This window comes from Pinus tabuliformis, chromosome 2_2 (assembly GCF_031772625.1).
Source record: "Pinus tabuliformis cultivar Carrire ecotype Pingquan chromosome 2_2, CPIR1, whole genome shotgun sequence".
NCBI classification, from domain to species: Eukaryota; Viridiplantae; Streptophyta; class Pinopsida; order Pinales; family Pinaceae; genus Pinus; species Pinus tabuliformis.
This window is the reverse complement of record NC_142300.1, coordinates 457,131,724-457,155,941: the sequence shown is the minus strand read 5'-3', so window position 1 is coordinate 457,155,941 and position 24,218 is coordinate 457,131,724. Positions and strand designations below refer to the sequence as shown.

At 39.5% G+C, this 24,218-nt stretch overlaps 1 pseudogene; it reads left to right on the top strand.

Moving 5' to 3' along the window:
- Positions 1 to 2,625: 2,625 nt before the first annotated feature.
- LOC149193236 (kinesin-like protein KIN-4A pseudogene) lies at positions 2,626 to 4,351 on the top strand (annotated as a pseudogene).
- Positions 4,352 to 24,218: the final 19,867 nt, after the last annotated feature.

Below are 24,218 nucleotides of genomic sequence, written 5' to 3'. Positions count from 1 at the left end.
AGAAGCTAATGGAGATGTTAGGATGAAAAACATGAGCCCCTCTGGCCTTCCTCACTTCCATGGCTTAACCTCAGAGGACCCTAATACTTTTTTGTTTGAGTTTGTTGTCATCTATACAACTTATGATTATACCTCTAACGACCAGAAGTTGAAGTTGTTCCCATCCACCCTTAAGGATGCAACCTTACGCTAGTTCATGGGTTTACCTAGGGACAACATCACTACCTAGGGTCAAATGCAAGAAGCCTTCAACAACAAGTACGTGTATTATTGTAGGTCCAAAGACACCAAAGAGGAAATATTTAGAATGATATTGGGACCTGATGAATCCTTGGAAGATTATGAGGAAAGGTTCCACCTCAGCTATGAAAGGGCCAGATGCACCCTTGATCCTGAATCACTCAAGTTAGTCCTTATTAGAGGGATCAAGGAAGATATATTAGAAACCAGAAACATGCAGTCAGGAGGGGACATCTACTAGTTATCTTATGATGATAGCAAGACAATTTTCAAAAATCATTCTAGGGCAACTAGAAAGAAGGGTAGGGCTAGTCAAGCTTTTGCCAGTTCATCCTCCTCCAACACATCCATCAAAAGTGAAATTGGGAACACGTTGGAGGAATTTAAGAGTGAAATGTTACATACCCTTGCTTTACAACTGGACACCATGTAGATCAAGAGAAAGCAGAAGGAAGCATAAAGAACCTTAGTTGTCTTTTGCCCTAGATGCACCAGGAGGCACCCTAGAAATGAATGTCCATTGAATATTATAGAGATGTTCATAGTTTGTGAGGAAACCCACTCCACAGACAAGTTCCCTTCTCTACCTAGATTGTAATATGTATATCAAGTTACTGAAGGTGTGACTAAACAACTCTGCTATATCAACCAAAGGAGGCCTCAAGGACCTTGACCACACTAGCAGGGCATGCAAGGGGCATCCTATTCATATTACAACCCTAACCAAAATGCATCCATTCCCCCTTGGTGTCCTCCTACTCATCCTTCATGGTCCACACCTTCTCCCTGGTCTTATGCACCTCAATACCATTCCCAACCTACCAATCAATCATTTCAACCATATTCTCCCCCACAACCTCAGTGGAATACACCATCACAGGGGTGGAGGCCCCCATACAACCAATATCCAGCCTTACTGCCTCCACCTCCATCTCAACCACAGCTCCTTCACCCTGCTCCACCTAAGAAACCTTAGATGCCTGCTCAACCAAATCTGAACCCGGATAACAAGAAGACATTACAGGTCTATAGTGGAGAGACATCCTACCCTACGTATGCTATGGAAATTCAAGAAATCAACCACAGGTCTCGAAGAGTGCTTCCATATAACCAACCTCCATCTCCACCTGAGGAGATTGAAGAGGAAAATTATGATATTGTTCCTCAATCCAATCCACCTCCTTTTTTCTAAGACACTGATCAATCCTATCCAGCACACCCCAGAAGAGACTCAACTTTTAGGTGAATTGAAAAATTTCTGTGTTAAAATCCCACTACTCCAAGCTATCACGGATGTCCCCATCTACAACAAGTTAATCAAGGAGAAATTCTTCAAACATCCTAGGAGGAGAAAGAAAGACACCCCTACTATTAATGTCTAGAATTCATATGGTAGATGTGCACATTGATGGTATCATTGTCCCCCATACCTCGATTGATCTTGGGGCTGCCATCAATGTGATGACTAAGGAGACCATCCTTAAACTGAATCTCCAAGAATCATTAAGGAATACCACAACAGTCTTGCAGATTGCAGGAAAATCTACAGTAGCTCCTGAGGGAGTTATTGAGGATGTGACGGTCTCCATTGATTCCTGGTGTTAGACTCACTCTTGTCAGTCCTCTGTCAGAGCCAAATTCACCCAGGGTCATTTCTCGTCATTTGCTGTCATCAAATGCCATTTTGGTCAAAAAGAGTTATTTTAATTCTTGAGTCCAGGGTTTTGTCTCCAGAAGTGTGAAATAACGCTTGCAGGCCAGAGGGAGGTTCAGTGAGTTTCTATTTCAAGATGGTTATCGTCAATAATGCGAGATTGATTCTTCTTCAAAACCCTGTTTTGAAGAAGAAATCATCAAATGTGTTTTTGTAATAAATATGTAACATGTCAAAATGTTTCAAATTCTACAATGGCAGCCCTGTTTCGTTTTTAGCAACGCCACCATCCCTGCAAGCAGACAAAGAAAAGCCATCGTTCAAGCTCAGAAATCAGCAAGGAAACCAAAAACAGAATTATATTAGAAAATGAGAAAAGTGTCAAGATCAAAACACGAGAAATGGGTTATTAAGAAACAAAGATCAAAATCGTTTCTATATGAGATTTCTCCAAGTTTATTAACCCATTTGTATCAAGAGTTATTGGGAAAATCTCAGAGAAAATGTTAAGTTTCAAATTGAAGAGCAAAACTGGATTTTATAAAAGGGTGGACTGAGTATACGGTGCACACACGAGGTGGCACGACGCATTGGGAGCCTGGCCATAGTGCAAATATAACACTGGCACGGCGCATACCCGGCACGTGGCGCACAAGCCCGAAACTCATCAACATTTGGTGATTTGTCAAATTCAAATAATCTTTCCCCTCCAAAGTCTCTGATTCTTGATGATGGTTGGCAATCTGTTGAAAATCGACCTTAAGGCAAAGCCTCTTCTAGTTGGTAATTCAGCAAATAACATTGCAGACCTAGCTTTGAAAATGAAAATAGATGTTACTCATGATGCTGAAGGTTTCTCAACTCCAAAACGGTTATCCAATAGTGCAGATGACATGGAAGCTTCTCAAAATTCCCAGCCACATGTTTTTACAGGAACAACGATAGATGATGCTGCAGCTAATACAATCCATTCAAATCGAAAGCATGGAAATAATCGAATAACAAAACTCACGGGAGCTTTCTCAACGCCTCGGATAAAGAAATGCTCTGTGAAAGCAGAACCCTTCCGAAGTATACAAAGTTCAGCAAGTAGACAGGTACAAATTGGTTCTCATTCATTTACATCTGATCATGTGTATGGTAGCACTGGGTCTCCTTCATCAAACATCTTTGAAGAATGTGTTGCTCCACTTGTTGATGGTCTGTTCCATGGCTATAATGCTACGGTTCTTGCATATGGACAGACTTGTTTTGGTAAGACATATACCATGGGCACCAGCTATGGTGAGGGTGGTGAGATAGGAATTATTCCTTCGGTTATGGAGACGATATTCAAGAAGATTGAAAGCCTAAAGCATCAAGCAGAATTTTAGATAAGGGTTTCCTTCATCGAGATTCTGAAAGAAGAAGTACATGACTTGCTTGATCCTAATCCTCCTTCTGCAACAAAGCCAGAAATAATGAATAGTCCCAATGGAAAGTCAACAGTCCCTGGAAGGTCACCTATACAAATTCGGGAGAATTCAAATGGGGTTATAACACTTGTTGGTTCAACAGAGATTGATGTTAGCACTCAGAAAGAAATGGTTGCATGTCTAGCACAGGGGTCATCATCTCGAGCAACTGGAAGCACAAACATGAATTTGCACTCCAGTCGTTCACATGCCATCTTTACAATCACCATCGAGCAGATGCGGAAATACAATGTGGTTCTAACAGGAGAAACAGGCTCTGTAGATGATGGAGGGGAAGAGTTTTTATGTGCAAAGCTTCACTTGGTAAATCTTGCTGGGTCAGAGCGTGCAAAGAGGACTGGTGCTGATGGTCTTCGTTTAAAAGAAGGTATTCACATTAACAAGGGGCTGCTGGCACTTGGGAATGTCATCAGTGCATTGGGAGATGAAAAGAAACAAAAAGAAGGAGTTCATGTTCCATATCGAGACAGCAAATTGACTTGCCTTTTGCAGGATTCTTTGGGAGGGAAACATCAGAACTGTGATGATAGCTTGTGTCAGCCCTGCAGATATAAATGCAGAGGAAACTCTCAATACTCTTAAATATGCTAATCGAGCTCGTAATATTCAGAATAAGCCAATTGTCAATCGTGATCCAATGTCCACTGAAATGCAAAGAATGCGGCAGCAACTTGAATATTTGCAATCTGAACTACTCTGTGCTCGTGCTGGTGGAGGTGTTCCATCTAATGAATTGCAGGAACTAAAGCAAAAGATTTCATGGTTGGAAGCAAGCAATGCAGAACTTTGCCGTGAGCTTCAGGAGTGTCGTAATAAGTGCCTAATCATAGCCCAACGTGCAATGGATGCTGAGGTTGAGAGAAACAAACTAAGTATCAAACTTGAGTTGTTGCGTAATGGAAAAACTTGGAAAGAAAATCGTGAAGAAGGTACAGTATGTGATGTGAAGTGGGATCAATTTGCGTCAGTTGGATTACTGTAGCAAATCCAGGTTACAATTCTCAGTCTAGTATAGTCCCTGCAATGCAACAGGATCCTAAGAAGCTAAAGCTATTATCTTGTTTCTCACATGCTAATTTGCGGCTAAGTGACTGGTGTCTGCTTCCTGCATCAGAGAAGAGGATGTCAAAAGTTAGGGATAATATTGTTGATGGGGTATTAACTGTGAGCAACAAATGGACTAAGGTCGATGTGATATGGCAATATGGAACAAGGAGTTGTGGTGTAGATTCTAGAACTCTGATTCCCATTTATGATCTTGGGGGACCATGACTTCTTTCCTGAACAATATGTATTGAAGGGAGATTCGGATGTTAGAGCCAGATGAGTAGGAGTTGTAAAGAATTTGGATTGGAAGGAGTGCAGAGCAAGAGTAAGGTGGCTCAAATTCTGTGGATTGTCTAGGAGATAGAGGCAAATTTGATGGCGAGGAGATGGTAAGTGTGTATGAGCTAGCTAAGCATACAACTTACAACACCTTAATTGGGGGCATCTTTATGTGTCTCTCTTCGATCTCAGGGGGAAACAGAGGTGCCTAGCATAGTCAATCAGTTGGTTGTCCAGACAGACTATAAGGATGAAACAAGAACCAAAGATGTTGAGACTACAAACAGAAAACCCGGAAAGGAAAACAGAAGGCAGAACTAGACAATAAGAATCCAATCTATCCTGGTTTGGGAATGTCATAGGTCTTAAGGATGGAGACATTAAGGTAGCATGGGCAGATGGAATGGTGTCAAAAGTTGGGCCTCACCAAATATTGGCAATTGAGTAACTGGTAAATTGGAGTCATTTGCAAGTCGCGCTAGCATTGTTGTCAATAGAAACTCCTGCATCAAGAGGATGTTCTTTTTCATACCTTGTCTCATTAGATGTGTTGAAAATTCCCTTTATGTTAACAGGTGAACGCTCTGACAATGGGAAAAAATGTGCTAGAAACATAAGAATGCGACCACAGAAGATGACATCATTTGCCTTGGACAGGCGCTGTAGAAGCTGGTTGCATGTTCTGAGCATGACAAGCTTCCCTCTCCCAAACAGCTCTTGCTTCCGCAAAATATCCTGTTTGCTTTCAATATACCCAAATACCTCTTTGCAGTCTTTCATCGTTGCCATTTCTGTCAAATATTCTAGTAACTGAAATATCATGCCACCTTCCACATGACCTCGTTCACAAAGATAAAGGACAATATCAAGAAGCCTGGGAATAAGTCCACAATTATTTTCTCCATCCGCAATGGATTCTCCATGTTGCATTGTAGGATCTCCAGACTCAACTGCGGCAGCCACCAGTTCCTAGAGCAAAGTACGCAAAACCATTTTCTAACAATTGATTTTCATCTTGGACAAGCACAATTTGTTTCTGTGGTTTTACAGCCTCTTGCATTGCCTAAACAGCAAATGTTGATGGATGGTCTGCATTTGATAATGCATCTCTGAATACCTCCTGTACACGGTCTCTGTCGGCATGGCTAGAAACGGGGACAATAGTTTTTTCACGAGAAGGTCGGTGCTGATAGAGCTGGACTCGCAGGGATGGAACAGGAGCCTCCGCCATGTTCTCAACCGCACTACTAATTCTCGCCTCCATGCCGTGCCAGCATTGTTCATATCAACACATATCATGTAGAGGAAAATATATTTGTGACAACCGCCAATGATCACAGTATTGTTCTATATGACCTTCAGATGGCATCACCTTTGAACAATACGCAGATAAGGAATAACGCCAGAAACGTTTTAAGCATTTTCCAGAAATGAAACGCTTTTGGAGACATCGACACCTACCAAAAGCCAAAAATAAACAAAGACATCTGTCACAATAGAAAAATAGGAAACGATGGTCTATTTCTGACTTCAGTTACAATTTCAAGGGATTCACACCTACAGATGTCATTTTTTCAGATCCGATTAAAAATATAGCGCTACTCCTTTTAGCGATGGATGGCTTTTCATCTTAAGTTAGTAATGATTAAATCATCTCATCTTCTGAGTCATTTCATTTTTTGATATAGTGAGTCTATTTATTGTATAAGAAATTTTTTGTAAAGGGTTCTGAGTTTATGAGGAAAGTGTGGGAGAAAAAAAAAAACCAGTGCTTCATTGTACAGATTTGACAGAGAAATAATTGAATGGTACAACTCTATTTCATGAGATCCTTATGGTATGAATTTAGCACGTGTTTCTTCTCCTGTTTCATATGTCTCTTGTTTCTGTTTCATAGTTCATTCATAATCGTTTTCAGTTGAATGCTTTTAAAGTGAGAAAGGCAGAATCCAATTTATTGCTCTGCCTTGGGAAAGTGTTCATATTTAATGTTTTCTTCTGTTTGACAAGGATTCATCTTCTATGCCCTTGTCAACTTCTCAAATAGTTCATCCACTCCACAGTATTTCAAATTTGATGTTAAATCTCTTGCCTATCTTGCCTCAGGAGATAATCTGTGTCTTTGATTTGACTTCTCTGTTCATGCTGTTCCTTGATCCCACGCTGCCCAAAAAAACCAGTCATTTATCAAATTACCCCTTTCCTATCCATTTACTAGCCTTAAATCAGTTCCCATTTTTAGTCATCTCGCACCCGATTGCTCATTTTATCAAGATTGACCCGAAGAGAGCCCTCTCCTATCCTCGTAGGGCTAGCTACGAGGCTGAGCTTGGTTTGATGTTGCCTCGAGTTTTGCCTTCTTTCAGCCTGAGGCAGATTCGAGCCCTAACACCTGGGAATACCCTGTTGACTTCTTAGTTCTTCAACCTAAGACCAAATTCAATGGTTATCATCTCATCCTTGGAAGGTCATGGCTAACCACTATTGATGCTTACATAAGTTGCAGGGTTGGGAATATGACCATTAAAAATGGGCATTTGTCCAAACAATTGTTCTTGTACCCTCCTGCTCAACCATCTCTAGAGCATGACTTACCCTTATTGTTGGAAGAGGAGGAGCAATATGAAGTCTAATATGCCACATCCTACTCAATTTGTACCCTAGATGCTACTATAGGAGGGGGGAAACCTGATGAAGACAACCTGATTGATAAAATCCTTTAGAATCAGCCCCCCAACACCATGTCTCTTGATGAGTTAGTGAAGAAAGCTGAAGATAACCCTTGCATCAACCCCCCAACATCAAGGTAGGTTGCAAGACAGTGCGCCAACCTCAGAGGAGAATGGACCCAACCCTCAAAGACATAGTTAAAGAAGAACTGTAGAAGTTGTTGGATACAGGATTCATTTACCCCATCTAAGATAGTGAGTGGGTGTGTCCTCTAGTTATGGTACCAAAGAAGAATTGAAAATGGAATATCTATGTGGACTACAGAGAGTTACACAAAGCCACCAAAAAAGACCATTTCCCTCTACCTTTCATTGATCAAGTCTTGGATGGTCTTTTAGGAAAGAATTTCTTCTCTTTCGTTGATGGATTTAGTGGTTATAATCAGATCTAGATCAACCCAGAGGACCAAGATAAAACCAGCTTCGCTTATCCTTGGGGTAAATTTTTTTATAGGGTCCTTCCTTTTGGATTATGTAATGCTCCTACCACTTTTCAGAGGGTAGTTCTGAGCATCTTTGCAGAGTTAGTCCTTGACTCTGTAGAAATCCATATGGACGATTTCACTCGCTATGGGTGTGATTTCCTAGAGGCTCTATCTAACTTGGGGAAAGTGTTAAATAAGTTCATTTAAATGAACCTATCCCTTAGTCCTGAGAAGTGTGAGTTCTTGATGAATGTAGGGATTGTTATAGGTCACTCAATATCACAGGAAGGACTACAAGTGGACCCAAATAAAATTGCTAAAATAAAGTGGGTCCCTACTCCTTAGAAGCAGAGGGATGTCAGAAGTTTATTGAGCTTAGATAGATACTATAGGATATTTATAAAGGATCTTAGCAAAGTAGCCTCACCTTTGTTTGGACTATTGGCTAAGCACTTTGAATTTTGCTAGTTAGAAAGCTACCAAGAAGCCCTATAAACCTTAAAGGACAAGTTGACTATTGCACCCATACTCTAAGGCCCAAATTGCGCTCTTCCTTTCCACATCCATGCTGATGCCTCTGAAAATGCTATAGGAGAATCTAGGCCATATAGTTTACAATTTTACTTAGGCCATTTACTTCATTAGCCAAAATTTGTCCAAGGCTGAATTGAACTATATTGTGGCTGAAAAAGAGCTCCTAGTTGTTATCCATTCCTTGAATAAATTTAGACACTACATCACTAGTTACCAGACCTTTGTACATATTGACCATGCTTCCATTACATATTTGATGAACAAGCCTGATGTGAATGCTATAATTATTAGATGGTTTCTTTTATTACAACAATTTGATCTAACCATCATTGATAAGCTTGGTAGAGAAAATGTAGTTGCATATTTTTTGTCTAGACTTGCTTTGCCTACAGGTGAGGAAGGAATGTTTGATGATTAGTTGCTAGATGAGCATCTATTTTATATTTCAGTTCTCTCTTCATGGCTTGTTGACATAGCCAACTAATTAGTGACTGCAGAGTTCCCTCCAAATCTCTCCTCCAAGGAAGAAAGTAGAATTATAAGAAAGAATGGCCCAATCACTTGTATTGGGGGAAATCTCTTCAAGCTAGGCCTAGATCAAATTTTGAGGAGATGTGTCAGGGAGGAGCAAGTCCTTGACATCCCTCTAGTCTATCATGACGGGCCTTGTGGAGGCCACTTTGTAGCCAAGAGGACAGCCTTCAAGGTACTGCAAGCTGGCTTCTACTAGCCCACTCTCCACCAAGAAGCAAGAAGATACACTAGTCGATGTGATCAATGTCAAAGAATGGGGAGACCTACTCCCAGGGATGAAATTCCTTTGCAATCTCAAGTAAATCTTGATATGTTTGGCAAGTCGGGCATTGATTTCATTGGGCCCATTGATCCCCCATCAAGGTAGAAAAAGTACATAATTGTATGCACTGATTATTTGAAAAATCTGGCTGAAACCAAGGCTGTCAAGGTAGCAACATAAGAGAAAGTGGTTGAGTTATTAAGGGAGAATTTATTTTACAAGTTTGGGTATCCTAGAGAGTTAGTCACTAGTCAGGGAGCTCAATTCACATCACACCTAATTGAGAATTTGTTGAGGTAGCATAAGATCAAACATAGAATGTCAACTGCTTATCATCCTCAGGCCAATGGAAAAGTAGAGGTTACTAACAAAGCATTGGAAGGAATTTGCACCAAGTTTATGAGCAACAATAGAAAATATTGGGCTGACAAACTAGTGGAGGCCACTTGGGCCTATAATACAACCTGGAAGACAAACATTGGCTTCACCCCTTATGACTTGGTCTATGGAAAGAAGGCTATGTTCTCCATTGAGTTTGAATACAACACTTTGAGAATGGTAGCATAGTTGGATATGGATGTTACAAAGGCACAACAAGGGAGCCTGATACGAAAATTTTTAAGGGTGGAAAATTATCTTGAAGTTTAAAAACATTGCCGAATATCGCTAGTCCCTAATATGCAAAATATAAAATGTTTATTGATGTATTTGTAAAATTATTCAAAATTATAATGATTTTATATATAATCTCTATGTAATTTTGGCGCTTTTTAAGGTAAAATAATTTTATATTGTAAAATCTGGGCGAATTACTTTTATAAAAAATTAAAATTGGCGATATTTTTTTTTAAATCATTGAAAATTAGCCCACATGTGAATATTAGCCCCTAAAATTTTCCATGGAGCCTGCTCCAGCTCAGTGGTTTAGATGAATTCAGGGTGCAAGCCCTCCTACACACAGAAGTTTTTCAAGTACAAAGAAAGTTTTGGCATGAAAAAAACATCAAAGGAAAAGTTTTTCAAGAAGGAGATTGGGTTTGCTCTATGACTCCAGGTTCAAGGAATTCAAAGGAAAATTGATGACTAGGTGGTTGGGCCCATATCTAATAGAAAATGGCACTGTGAAAATAAGGACCATTGGTGAAGAAGGTATCCCCTTACTTGTCAATGGATACAGATTGAAATCATATAAAATACCTCTATCAAGGGAAGAGTTCATCAGTGCCATCAGTAAAGAAGTGAATGTGCTTGGAAGTGTCTCAGCTTCCAGCTCACCAAATTATTGAAGAATGCTTTTTTTTTTTTGAAAAACAATAAGGGACCTAGGTGAAAACCTCTATGAGGCACCTGAGGCCAAATTTTAGGTTGAAACCTCCTTGAGGTAGCCCAAGAATGAAAAAAGAAAGATAAAAAGATCCCTAGGTGAAAACCTCCCTTGAGGTGCCTAGGGCAAGAAAACAAGTTGAAAACCTCCTTTGAGGCGACCTAGGTTTCTTTCAAAAATAATAAGAAAAAGAGAAAAACAAAAAAAACAAAAATGCCATGGCAGGGACCTCAAACCTACCCACTAATCAAATTCTGTGATTTTTCCAAGTTTTTAAATGCAACAAAAGACTCATAGTTCAAGGGTCAACAAGCCAGGAATAACACACATTCTTCCTCCATCCTTTTCACATATTCCATGCCTACCATGTCCCCATCATCTGTCCTCACTTATAGGCATCCAAAACTAACTTTTATGCAGTTTTTTGACTCCTACAAGGTTTCCTGTAGTTACTAGAGGAGTTTCCTGTAGTACTAGAGGATGTCGTAAAACATTACAGGAATGAAGTCCTGATTGGAAAATGATGATGCAAGAATGTTGTAGGTTGAAATAAGGTCCCATACACCTCACTACCTCTCACCCAACACCATCTCATTACCATACCAGCCTCCGTGTCCATTAAAACCCCCTCAAAAAAATGAAATAAATACACAAAAAAGAAGGTCCAAGGGATATGCCATCATTGGCCTCACTTACATACCACTCCATCTCCTCCATTGCCAGCCTTCCACTCCTACATCACCATCCATCCCTCCTCCAAGTGAAAAAAAAAAATGATGAGAAAAGGCAGCTATAGGATTTCCTGTAGTAACTATAGGAAACTCTATAGCATCCTCTGTTATCAGAACAATAGTTTCTCCATGAATTCTCTTTCACCATCCATGCAAGTAAATACCTCCAACACCCCTGCAAACATTATGACACCTATCCAAAGCTCAGCAGCAGCAGCAGAGACCAAGCACCTGGACCAAGCACCTACACCCAACAACAAAGATGACACCTACATCAGCTGAAAGAATCAATAGAAAAGGGACAAAGGAAAAGAACTTACATGAACAAAAAGAAGCACAATAGAGTCACCCTCCAACATGCATCCACCAAGTGAAGGAAGGCACATGTATGTAACCTCACCCAAATTTTTCTCTAAGTACGTGATCCAAAATGGATCTTGTATAAAAACCTCTAAGTCTAAAGTCTTCATTTGATTAAATAGCGCAAACGAAAGAATGTCGGAAGACCCAAAATCCAAAGGGAAGCGGAGAAGTGCAGCATGAATACCCCAGAGCCATTGGATCCACGGGATCAACGAATGACATTAAATCGCATCAGAGGAAGCCAACGACATATCAACCTCAGCCTCAAGCAATTTGCGATTAGTGATGACATATGAACTGTGGATCGAGCGCATAGATCAATGGTGGGGATAAATGATCAATATTGCATCACAATAAACTAAAGGGAGGAGTTAACACAGGCGGAAGGCTTTCATTGGACCCGAAGGAGTTATGAATTAAACAACAAAGGATTTGAGTTCCATGGTAAAGGGTAATTCGGGAAGGCTACAGGCGGTAAGTGGTATTAGAAGGGCTTCACCCCATTCCATACACTGGTCGACATGTAGCATGGTGCAAGAGAGAGAAAACCACTCATTTTGGGTCGGTTTTCCTCATGCAAGTGGGCCGCCCAAAATGGCCATCAGCAATTGGATTAGCAATCACGGATTACATGGTGAAGAAGGCATGGGCTGGTTGGATGATCGGGTTGGATGTGAACCTTCGGATTGAAGGCAAATCAATGGTGTTGAATACAAAGGGATTATGACCCATAGCCAATGCGACTTGTGATTGTGATCAAGGTGGACTTGAGAGGATTATAGGGTAGACTTTATATCGTTTGAAGTTCGGCTTTGGCATTTTGGTTGGATTTTCCACTGTTTCAGTGTATTTCTATGTATTCCCTGTGTAAACAGAAAAGTGTGTTCTGAGGGATTTTCACTTGCACCTGGTCCTTTTGTTTGTAAACAGGTGGCCTCAATGCCTTAATCATTTTTTGCAATGATTGTTTAAACACTCAGCAGGGAGATGAAGGGACAGCGCCAAGAGCCAGAGAGCCTAAGAAGGGGATTGAACCAACAGCGCCAATAGGCTTAAAATCCATTCAAGGGTAGCATAGAGAAGGGTGAGAGTCAGAGATAAGACAGATTGAGATAGAGAGAGATAGCTAATAGACGAATAGAGTAACAGTATAGAGGGAGAGTCTGTGCACTCTTTTAGACTTGAGGTTTCCGAGTGGATCCCTGTTTAATGTCACTGTTGGTTGAGACTATGTTTTTGAGCTCACTCTTGTAATAATCTATTCTTGAAGACATAATATAGGGGTCAACACTGATAGCTGGATCAGGAGACATAGCTAGGAAGTCTGGTGAACTCCTTTATTATTTTGGCTGTGTTGATGTGTGTGTCTGTTATGTTTTCTAATTGTTAATTGACTATATTATTTGCAATCTTTTCGATCCGTTGCACTAAGTAGTATAGGCATTTTCTTGCACATGAGTTTGTAATACCTTTTCTTCTTGATTTAGTATCCATTTTAGATCAAGTGGTATTAGAGCATTTGGCTTCAGTTTTATTAAGGTTAGACAAGCTTGTGTTGGATTTTAAATGCTAACTAGATTAAAGTTCAGATTAGGAGAAGGAGACTTGTTGAGGCTAATCTAGAGATTGTAAGAGTCTATTCTCATTGGAGAATGGTAGAAGAAGCTCCATTGGGATTAGAATCTCAATTTATAGAAAGTTTTAAGACACTCCAAGCCATGGTGGAAGAGATGTATATGGAGTTTAAGAAGGGTCGAGGTGAAAGCACTGCAACACCCAAACTAGACAGAGGAGTAGAGGAACCTTTTCTAGTTGCCCATCTAGAAGGAAAAGGAGAAGGAGGAATGACTCCTCCACCATCTCCTCCATCATCATCCTCGTCATCTTCATATTCTAGCTCTTCTAAGAAGAAGAAGAAAACATCCTTAATCAAATTAGATGTGAAGTTTAATTTGACAATTTATGATGGAGAACTCAATGCAAAAAAGCTAGATAATTGGATAAGACAAATTGATGTATATTGCAGGGTACAGAACGTTGATTTAGAAAGGAAGAAGATTCAGCTGGCTACCCTTCGACTTGGAGGAACTGCACTAGTATGGTGGGAAGGCAAGACACAAGCTGATCTGCAAAAACATGGTAAAATCATTTCTACTTGGAATGAATTTGTTTCTGCTATCAAAAAGCAATTCTATCCTTTAGCTTACATGCAATAGGCAATGATGAATTGGCAAACTCTTCATCAGTTGAAGGATCAAAGTGTACAAAGTTATACTCAGGAATTCAGAAAGAGAGCTTTAAATCTAGGTATATCATTAGACTCACCTGAGACTTTATTGAAGTATATAGGTCGTTTTCATAGCTATTTGAAACTTACTATTCTCATGTTTAATCCCACTAGCTTAGATGATGTATTAGTTCAAGCCACACATCTAGAAGCTAGAGGTAAGAATGTAAACCCAGAGGTTGAGGGATCATCTAAATATTCTGTAAGCGAGAGAAAGGAAAAGAAGAAACTGAAATGGAAGGAGAGGAAAGCAAACATTGTAAAGAAGGATAAACCTCCATGCACTCATTGCAAGAAAGAAGGACACGATGAGGCACACTGTTGGTCTTTGCATCCATAATGGAAACCAAAGAAGTTTGTTGGTAAGATGAAAAAAAATGTTGATGCTATTCAACAAGACTTGGGATCAGATTCAGGCGATGAAACAACAATTATAGCAAAGATTCTGAAGCATCCACAAGTAATTCTGCACGATCTGTTGATAATGAAAGTAATGAGAGGGAAAGAAATGAGAATTTTCGTATTAGACTAATTTCCAAGCACAATAATATTGATACTTTATTTGATAGTGGATCACAAGTAAATTTGATTTCTGAAACAATTGTAAAGAAGTTGGGATTACAAAAAAAACCTTATGAGAAGCCATATCCATTAGGTTGGGTGTGTGATAAAACAAAGCTACAAGTAACGAGACAATGTAAACTTAGGTTTGCTATTGGATCAAGATTTGTAGATGAGGTTGAATTAGATATAGTTCCACTGGATATATGTGGCATTGTTTTGGGAAGTCCATACTTGTATGATAGGAAACTTATTTTCTATAGAGCTGAGAATAAGTATCAACTCACTAAAAATGGAATAGAATACATTGTAAGAGCTCATAAACTCAAAGGTAACTATTCTCTCATAAACTTAGGACAAATGAAAAGAATTGTGAATTCAAGTAACAAATTTTTACTAATGGTTGTAAATTCAAAGGATCCTGAAAAATCCAATGCATTTCAAGGCTGTGATTCTAGATAGAAAGTTGATTTAGTTAAAGTTGTTTTAGAGTATGATGTTCTATTTCAAGAACCAAAAGGTCTACCACCCAAGCAGGAAATAGTACATGATATTTGTTTACAACAAGATGCTCCATTGCCTAACATTGGAATGTATAGGTTATCAACTTTAGAGAATCAGAGATAAAGAAGAAAGTACAGGAGTTGCTCGATAAATGGTTTATACGACCAAGCACATCACCATGTGGATCTCCAATCATGCTAGTGAGAAAGAAAGATGGTTCGTGGAGAATGTGCATTGATTATAGAGCACTAAATAAAATAACGATCAAGAATCATTATCCTCTTCCTCGTATTGATGATTTATTCTATCAATTAAAAGAAGCAGTTTACTTTTCTAAGTTAGATTTACGAAGTGGCTATCATCAGGTCAGAGTTGCAGAACAAGATGGATGGAAGACTGCTTTCAAGACAAAGCAAGGACTGTATGAATGGTTGGTTATGCCTTGTGGCTTAACTAATGCTCTTACTACATTTATGAGAGTCATGAATGATGTACTTAGACCATTTATTGATGATTTTGTAATTGTTTATTTAGATGACATTCTTGTTTTTAGTAAGACATGGGAAGACCATGTAAAGCATGTGAAGCAAACTTTATATGTTTTAAAAAGAGAAAATATCTATGTAAAACTGTCAAAATGTGAATTTGGCAGAACATATTTAAATTATTTGGGTCATATTGTAGGGGGTGGTGAATTGAAGATAGATCCCTCTAAGGTTGAAGTCATTGTGAACTGGCCTAACTCGAATCTGCTACAGAGGTTAGGAGTTTCCTAGGGGCAGCACAATACTGGAGAAAGTTTATTGCTAACTTTTCTTTGATTGCAGCTCCATTACATGCTTTAACAGGATTGAAACAGGTGTGTAAGTGGGGAGGCAAATAGCAAAAAGCCTTCGAAACCTTAAAAGAAAGAATCAGTACAACACCAGTACTAGCACTACCAAATCTTCAATATCCATTTGAGATTGAGACAGATGCCAGTGACTATGCCATGGGAGCAGTGTTGATGGAACACGGAAAACCCATATGCTATCATTCTGAGACATTTTCTTCTGCAATAGTTAATTATCCCACATATGATAAAGAATTGTATGCATTAGTACAAAGTGTGAAAAAGTGGAAACATTACATAATGGGTAAAGAAACAATCATACATACAGATCATCAACCACTTCAATATTTGCACTCAAAAACTAAATTGCAACAATCAAGACATTATAGGTGGATGGGTTTTCTATAGCAATTTCATCTTGTCATCAGATATAAGAAGGGCATACACAATCAAGTTGCAGACATGTTGTCAAGACCAATCATAAATGCATCTACTATACTTAAGCATAACTCAGTAATGCATGAAAGTTATATTGAAAAATATGCTCAAGATGTAGATTCTAAAGATGTATATGCAACTTTAAGTCATGGAAAGCAAGTAGAAGAATTGGATTATTATGTAAAGGACCAACTCTTACATCATTTGGGAAAGTTATGCATTCCACAAACTGAAAGAGTTAACATAAATCGAGAAGCACATACTTCTCGCATATTAGGTCATTTTGGTGTAAGTAAAACAGTTGCACAATTGCAAAGGTTCTGTTATTGGCCAAAAATGCATGAGACAGTTTCTAGATATATCAAAGGGTGTACTATGTGTGCTACAGGCAAGCCCAATAATAGGAAATTAGGCTTATACACTCCACTTCCGATTCCTTCTCATCCTTGGGAAAGTGTTCCAAAGGATTTTGTTGGGGGATTGCCAAAATCTAGGAAAGTTCATGATTATTTGTATGTTGTTTTGGATAGGTTCAGTAAAATGTCTATTTTGATACCATGTAACAAGCAGGTTACAACTGAACAAACAACAAATTTGTTCTTTCAGAATGTATGGGTTCATTTTGGGTTACCCACTTCTACTGTATCTGATCGAGATTCTTGATTTGTTGGAAAGTTTTGGTCAAGTTTATGGGAGTTGATGGACACCAGGTTGAAGAAGAGCACAACATTTCATCCACAAACAGATGGTCAGATAGAAGTGGTCAATAGGACAATGATCCAGTTTCAGAGGCTATTGCAGCAAGCATCCCAAGCTTTGGGATGAGTATTTGTGTTATGTGTAGCATTCTTACAACCGTGCCAAGCACTCTTCTACTCAAAGATCTTCTTTTGAGACTTGTTTTGTTTTGGATTTTGTCTTTGGTAAAGACATAACAGTTGATGGACATAGTGATGTGGACAAAGCAACCAAGTTCATTGAACAAATCCAGGAAATTTACCAGGTAGTACAGGAACGGCTGGAAAGAAGTCAAACCAAGTACAAGGAAAGACATGACAAGCATCGAGTTGAGCATAGTTTTCAAGTTGGTGATCAAGTCTGGCTGTACATCAATAAAGACAGAATGCAGGGTGAAGGTAAGAAGCTAAAACCAATAAGGTATGGACTTTTCAAGATACTTGATAAAGTTGGTGAAAATGCTTTTTGCCTTGATTTCCCAGCTTATATGCAGATCTATTCAGTCGTTAATGTAGAAAACTTGAGATTGTATGAACCTTCCTTGATTGAAGATCCTAAAGAGAAAAGTCAGTTGCCTTCTATTAGGGATTTGTTGCCTAAGTATCTCAATGAGTTACAGGAGGACACAGTTCTGGACAGGAAGGTAAGAACTACACATCAAGGGGATGTTGAGTACGTGAGAGTGGGACTCAAAGGTTAAAATCTAAGCAAAGAACGATGGATAGAAGTTAGATAGGTGAAGGAGCAGTATCCTCACTTGCTTGAATGCTAAAAGCCAACTTTTGGTGGTCCAAATGCTTTTTAGTGGCAAGGCATGATCCAAAATGGATCTTGTATAAAAACCTATAAGTCTAAAGTATTCATTTGATTAAACAACGCAAACGAAAGAATGGCGGAAAGACCCAAAATCCAAAGGGAAGCAGAGAAGAGCAGCATGAATGCCCCAGAGCCGTTGGGTCCATGGGATCAACGGATGATATTAAATCGCATCGGAGGAAGCTAGCAATGTATCAACCTCAGCCTCAAGCAATTTGTGATTAGCGATGACATATGAACCATGGATAGAGCACGCAGATCAACGGTGGGGATAAATGATCAATATCACATTGCAATAAACTAAAGGGAGGACTTAACACAGGCGGAAGGCTTTTAGTGGACCCGAAGGAGTTATGAATTAAATAGCAAAAGGATTTGAGTTCCATGGTAAATGGAAATTCGGGCAAGCTACAGGTGGTAAGTGGTATTGGAAAGGCTTCACCCGATTCCATACACTGGTCGACACTTAGCATGGCGCAAGAGAGAGAAAACCACTCATTTCGGGTGGGTTTTCCCCGTGCAAGTGGGCCGCTCGAAATGGCCGTCAGCCATTGGATTAGTGATCACGGATCAGATGGTGAAGAAGGCATAAGTTGGTTGGATGATCGGGTTGGATGCGAACCATCGGATTGAAGGCAGATCAACGGTGTGGAATACAAAGGGATTATGACCCGTAGCCAATGCGACTTGCGATTGCGATCAAGGCAGACCCGAGAGGATTATAGGGCAGACTTTATATCATTTGAAGTCTGGCTTTGGTGTTTCGGTTGGATTTTCCACTGTTTCAGTGTATTTCCGTGTATTCCCTGTGTAAATGGAAAAGTGTGTTCTCAGGGATTTTCACCCATGCCCAGTCCTTCCGTTTGTAAACAGGTGGCCTCAATGCCTTAAGCATTTTTTGCAATGATTATTTAAATGCTCAGCAGGGAGATGAAGGGACAATGTCGGGAGCCAGAGAGCCCAAGAAGGGGATTGAACTGATAGCACTGATAGGCTTAAAAGCCATTCAAGGGTAGCACAGAGAAGGAGGAGAGTCAGGGAGAAGATAGATTGAGACAGAGAGAGATAGCGAAAAGATGAATAAAGTAACAGGATAGAGGGAGAGTCTATGCACTCTTTTAGACTCGAGGTTTTCGAGTGGATCCCTGTTTAATGTCACTGTTGGTTGAGACTCTATTTTTGAGCTCACTCTTGTAATAATCTGTTCTTGAAGACATAATATAGAGGTTACACTGATAGCTGGACCAAGATACGTAGCCAAGAATTCTGGTGAACTCCTCTATTATTTTGGCTGTGTTGATGTGTGTGTCTGTTATGTTTTTTCGCTGTTAATTATCTATATTATTTGCAATATTTTCGATCTGTTGCACTAAATAATATAGGCGTTTTACTACACATGAGTCTGTAATAGCTTTTCTTCTTGATTTAGTATCCATTTCAGATAAGCACGATATGATAAAAGTGTAGGAGTATGAAAAAGTTCAATATTATAAGCTGGAGGTGGCCACCCTCAGCTCGAAAACAAAATGTGAACTCCTAGTCAACCTGCCACATTGCAATGTCACATCAAGGAGAATGAGTCGAAAAGGTGGTCAAGTTAAGTTGTGTGAGAGTGGATGATGATTACAAGGGGAGGCTACATGATAGCCAATGGTGGGCCAATGGTCCCAAAGAGGAAATCTCGTGCACTGCCAGTCAATCCAGTGCTCCAAGGAATCGACAATAAAAATCCAACATTCCAAACTCTCATGCACCATTTGTTCATTTAGAGATCATAGAAGACCAGGACCACTTTTAAAAGGCATCGAGGAAGCAAACATATTTTAGCTACCCTACAGGAAAAAAAACTACATGAACAACTACAGGAAACACAAGGATCTAGCAGAAGCATTGGAAATTCACACAGAATTCTGTAAGGGGGTGCCTAGGTTCGAACTGTTCAGCATTTCCCCTCATCCAAAGCATCACAGTGAAAGGTAGGTGGCCTATATCTCCTGTGTTTTGTATTGATAGCTAGGAAAAGGAAATAATCTGAGTTTTCTAAGTGATTACAGTGGGCTTGGGGTTTTAGAAAGAAATGTGTGGAGTTTAAAAGTTGTGTGGAGATAGAAAGAAATTGTAGCCATCCACCATTATTCTAAACTCTCAGTCACCCTAGAAATACTAAGGCTAGCCTACCAAACTCCCTACAGTCATCTTAACAGAGAAAATACATGTCAGGAGGGTTTAATAGAAGGGAACCCACAGAGAGATCCAGGATACACGTCCATCGCCCTATGGTAGAAATATTTAGAAGGAATAACTGGTTGGGATTCTTTGAGATGCTCAGAGGGTATGGTGATGATCTAGCTCAATAATTTGCAATGGCATTCAACCCTCAGGCTAGAACCAATGATACTACTATGGTAGGAGGACTATCAATTACAATTACTCCTGAGATAATTAGTAGAGTCACTACACTTCTTAAAGTGATGCAATGGAGAAAAGAGGATAATGTTGCAAGCACTTTTGATAAGAAAAACTTCTTCTTAAGGGATGACGAGCCAATTTATGACAAAAATGGGATAAGAAATGAAATCCTTCCCTATCCTTGGATTGAGGTGAGCCATCATACTATAAAATATATTTCTTGTGAAGAGAGGCTTAGTATAATCTATGGAAACCAATTTAGAATCCTCCATGAGTTAAGATTTGGAGAGGAGATACCCATTGACAGAAGACTCAGTGTACCATATGTCTTACTGCAATAAATAATAGACATGTGCCTAAAGGTCCAAGAGGGAAAACATCAACAATTTTCACACCATGGACTTATCAAATTAATACTAGAGGATGCCTTGAGCCAGCTAAGAATCCCTATTCAATGGTCCACATTTAGAGACATGGACAAAGAGGTTGTGATTGAAATACAAGCCCTTGAATATGATAGGGAAAATACCTCTAGTGGTGAAGAGGAGGCAAAAGAAGATGAAGAAGAACCTGAAGAGGAAGAAGAAGAACCAGAGGAAGAAGAGGAGGCAGAAACAGATAAAACAAAGGAAGAAGAAACAAAAGAAGAAGGAGAAGAAGAGAAAAGTGAGGAGGAAGAACAGAAGGAAGAAGCAAGACTAGAGGAACATACCAAAGAAAGGGAGGAATCTCCAAGGTTGTCCCTTGAACCCACTGAGAAGGAGGCAATTGCTGCCTTGACTGCCCTAAGCACGCCTATCAAATCAAAAGGGAAAATACAGAGGTAGAATCCCCTCTATTTCAATATGAGGAGTAGTGCCATGATTAGACAAGTTAAACCACAAAAACCCACCAGGAACCCAATCATAATTGAGGACTCATTAAAAGAGAAAGAAAATCTAGTTTCCCTCGAAACAAAAGGTGAAGAGGGCACATCAAAAAAAGCTTCCCCAAAGTCTCCCATCAGCTATTCTAGGAGGCCTATCATCAAGTTAGCATCAAAAAAGAAAGACAAGGCACATTTGACTCCATTTCAGAGAGGAAAAATACTTCTATAGGATCCTCAGACAGTCCTACATGAAACTCTATCAACACTACAGGAAACATAGAAAAAGCTACAGAAAGTAAAGAAGGGATAAAGGGAAGGCAATAAAGCAGCAACACAAGTGTAGTCGGGGGAAGCTTCTCCAAAGACGTTTGAGGGAGAGTTCCAAGAGATGCAAGAGCTTAGCTCACAACCCAATCTAAGATCTTGTTACATATTTTTTGAGGGAGGCAGAGCAATACCACTTAAATTTTCCATCCCTCTCTTCTTTGAGCTTGAGAAAAATACAGGAAGGACACATCGCTGGATGTAAATTTCCAAATCAAAGAAAGCAGAGGATGTGGTCCATATGGAAGAGAAACACCTAGAGATGGGGAGGGAGTTGAGTAAGATGAGAGACAGGGAACAAATTATGAGATCTTAGCTAAAGGAAAAAATCACATGGCTAAGGAGTCAGTTACAGAAAAAAGAGAGCCAACTGGCCAACATGGCAAGCCTTTCCACGGAGGCACTCCAATGGAGGATTCCACCAAAATCATATGCCTTGTACCTTAAATATCAATGGCTACAATTTCAAATCAAGACACTAGCACAATAGGGGAGTATGTATTTCCAAGACTATAGGAAGTTCTTTAAACTATGAGATCAGAGCACCCTAGAGGATAAGGCCAAGATATTTGAATTCTACTTGCACAACTTGGCCTTAACAAACTTGAATATGTGGGGCCCCAATGAAAAGTTGGGGGACTTACAACTAATGGCCCTTGCATCATGGATGAGTCACGAGGAGGCCACAACTAAGGAGGTGAAGGGGGTGTTGAAAAGAGAAGAAAGGGAGCCCCTTTACATCAAAGTAGAATGAATAAATCTAATGGATGTCATTAGTACCCACAACATCATCTCCAATGATCCCCAACTTCCACCAAGATACCTAGTTACACAAGAACAAGCAATCACACATATTGAGAACACCTTGAGATTGCTAGGGAAAGAAGGCCAACAAGCATGCCAGAGGAGATGGAACACCCTGCCATACATCCTAAAGATCAGAGAGTGTCATTCCCTTGAGAGGATGAGAGATGCACTAGAAAGGACCCCGTTGTATAAGAATGCAATGTGGAGACTCAAAATCAATTGGATTGGATTGAAACTTAGTCCATCCTTATTGTTGTGTATGCTAGAAGGTTGAAAGGAGGAAGAGAAAAGAAATCAGTGGGAAGAAATAGAGAAACATGTAGGGTTTTATCCTCAAGAGGAAACTCCATCAACAGATGCCTAGAATGTCAAAGAGGCCATAAGATCTATGAAAGATATGTACATAGACTAAGTTGCTCAGGGGATGAGAAACACTTTCAATAGGGGTGTGGTGATGAGGCTCATCAATAGGTAAATTATATGGGCCTTAATGCCACTCTCCAGCTTATTAAAATCAACTTTTCTCACATTTCTTTACATATTTTATTATATTTTTCTTAGTGAGAAGGGTAAAGGTGAGATGTTATGTCATGTGGCCTAATGTGCATTAATTACAGGATTTCGAGCAGTTTTGGGCTAATTTAAGTGTAGGAACTTGAAGTAGACAAGCAAGAGGGATCTAGGAGAATTGGCCTCCCTCCTTAACTCCCCAATCAGTCGAAGGTCCACCCAACAGATCTCATCAGACTGGAGTTACAAGCAGTCAAGCCAACCAAGTTCATTGGCAGCCAAGCCAATGATAGTTGAAGACAAGTCAATCTCGAGTTTGGGAGCCAAGCCTCCCAAATTTTTAGGAAGTTGTTAGTAGCTTCAATTGTATAAATAATAAGGCCTAGGGCCTCATTAGACTTCGACTTTTTATTCTAGCCAAGAGGCAGTTTCGAGCTAAGATATTGTGTGTGTTATTCTCATGTTATTTTTGTCATTTTGATGATAATGAAAAGGGTTTCCTTGATCCAGCACTGAGTTGACTCAGATGGCTAAAGCTCTTGGGTTAGGGCCCAACCCTTGCAGCAGAGGTTCCCCTTTTTGTACATGTATTCTTAGATTAGAATAATAGATTAGTTGTTGAAGTTATCTCTGCTTTATTTCATTTAAAAGTCTTTTAATGATTGGCTAGTTTTTCTTCCATTAGTTGGAGAAGTAGATCAGTGTTACAGTAATAAAAGAAAATACTTCAGAAAATATTGTGACAATGGCCTCATCTTCATCTCCCTCATGGGATCATGGTTTGAGGTCCCACTCTCACAACCTCAAAAATAGATTTATCTATTGGTTATTACATAGCTTAGGATTTCTTGTTTAGTAGATCATTGTTTATGATCTCTCAGAAGCACCTACAATTTTCATTTTGGTTCCTTGAGTTTTTTGTAGACTAGAAATCATTCTATTCCATAGATTTAAGCCATTAGCCATCAATAAATCAATTTCTCAAATTCAACTTATCTTTTCCACATTTACATAAAGTTGTGCATGAATGAAGAAAATAATGTGTTGTTGTAGGATTTGTTGATCTATAGGGAGGGAATCATTCCACCAGCCTCATCTAAGTCTTCTCCACCTCTCACACAATCCTACCAACCACTAATTCATATTTTTGTTTTGTAGCCACTGTCGACAGCCATCTTGAGAAAATCTAGCCATCCTGAAGAGTTGGGATGATCCTTGGTTATTGTGTACCTTCCCCATACCTTATTCCACTATTATACATCCTCCCAACACTTTCTTTCACCTTCCCTACTAATTCCAGCTAAGTTTCCTATTGTAAATCAGGGCATCCTGTAGTAACTGAAGGAAATCCTGTATCAACTACATAAACCCTGTAGCATCGTGTTTTAGACTTTTTTGGGCAAAAATGATGATCAACACCTAGGGTAGGCCTTCAGCTTGACTTCCATACCCCTCAATGCCATTTTGGACTAGCTTTCCCATACCTTCCTCCTTTCAAAAGATCGAATTATTAGCTTAGCATTTACA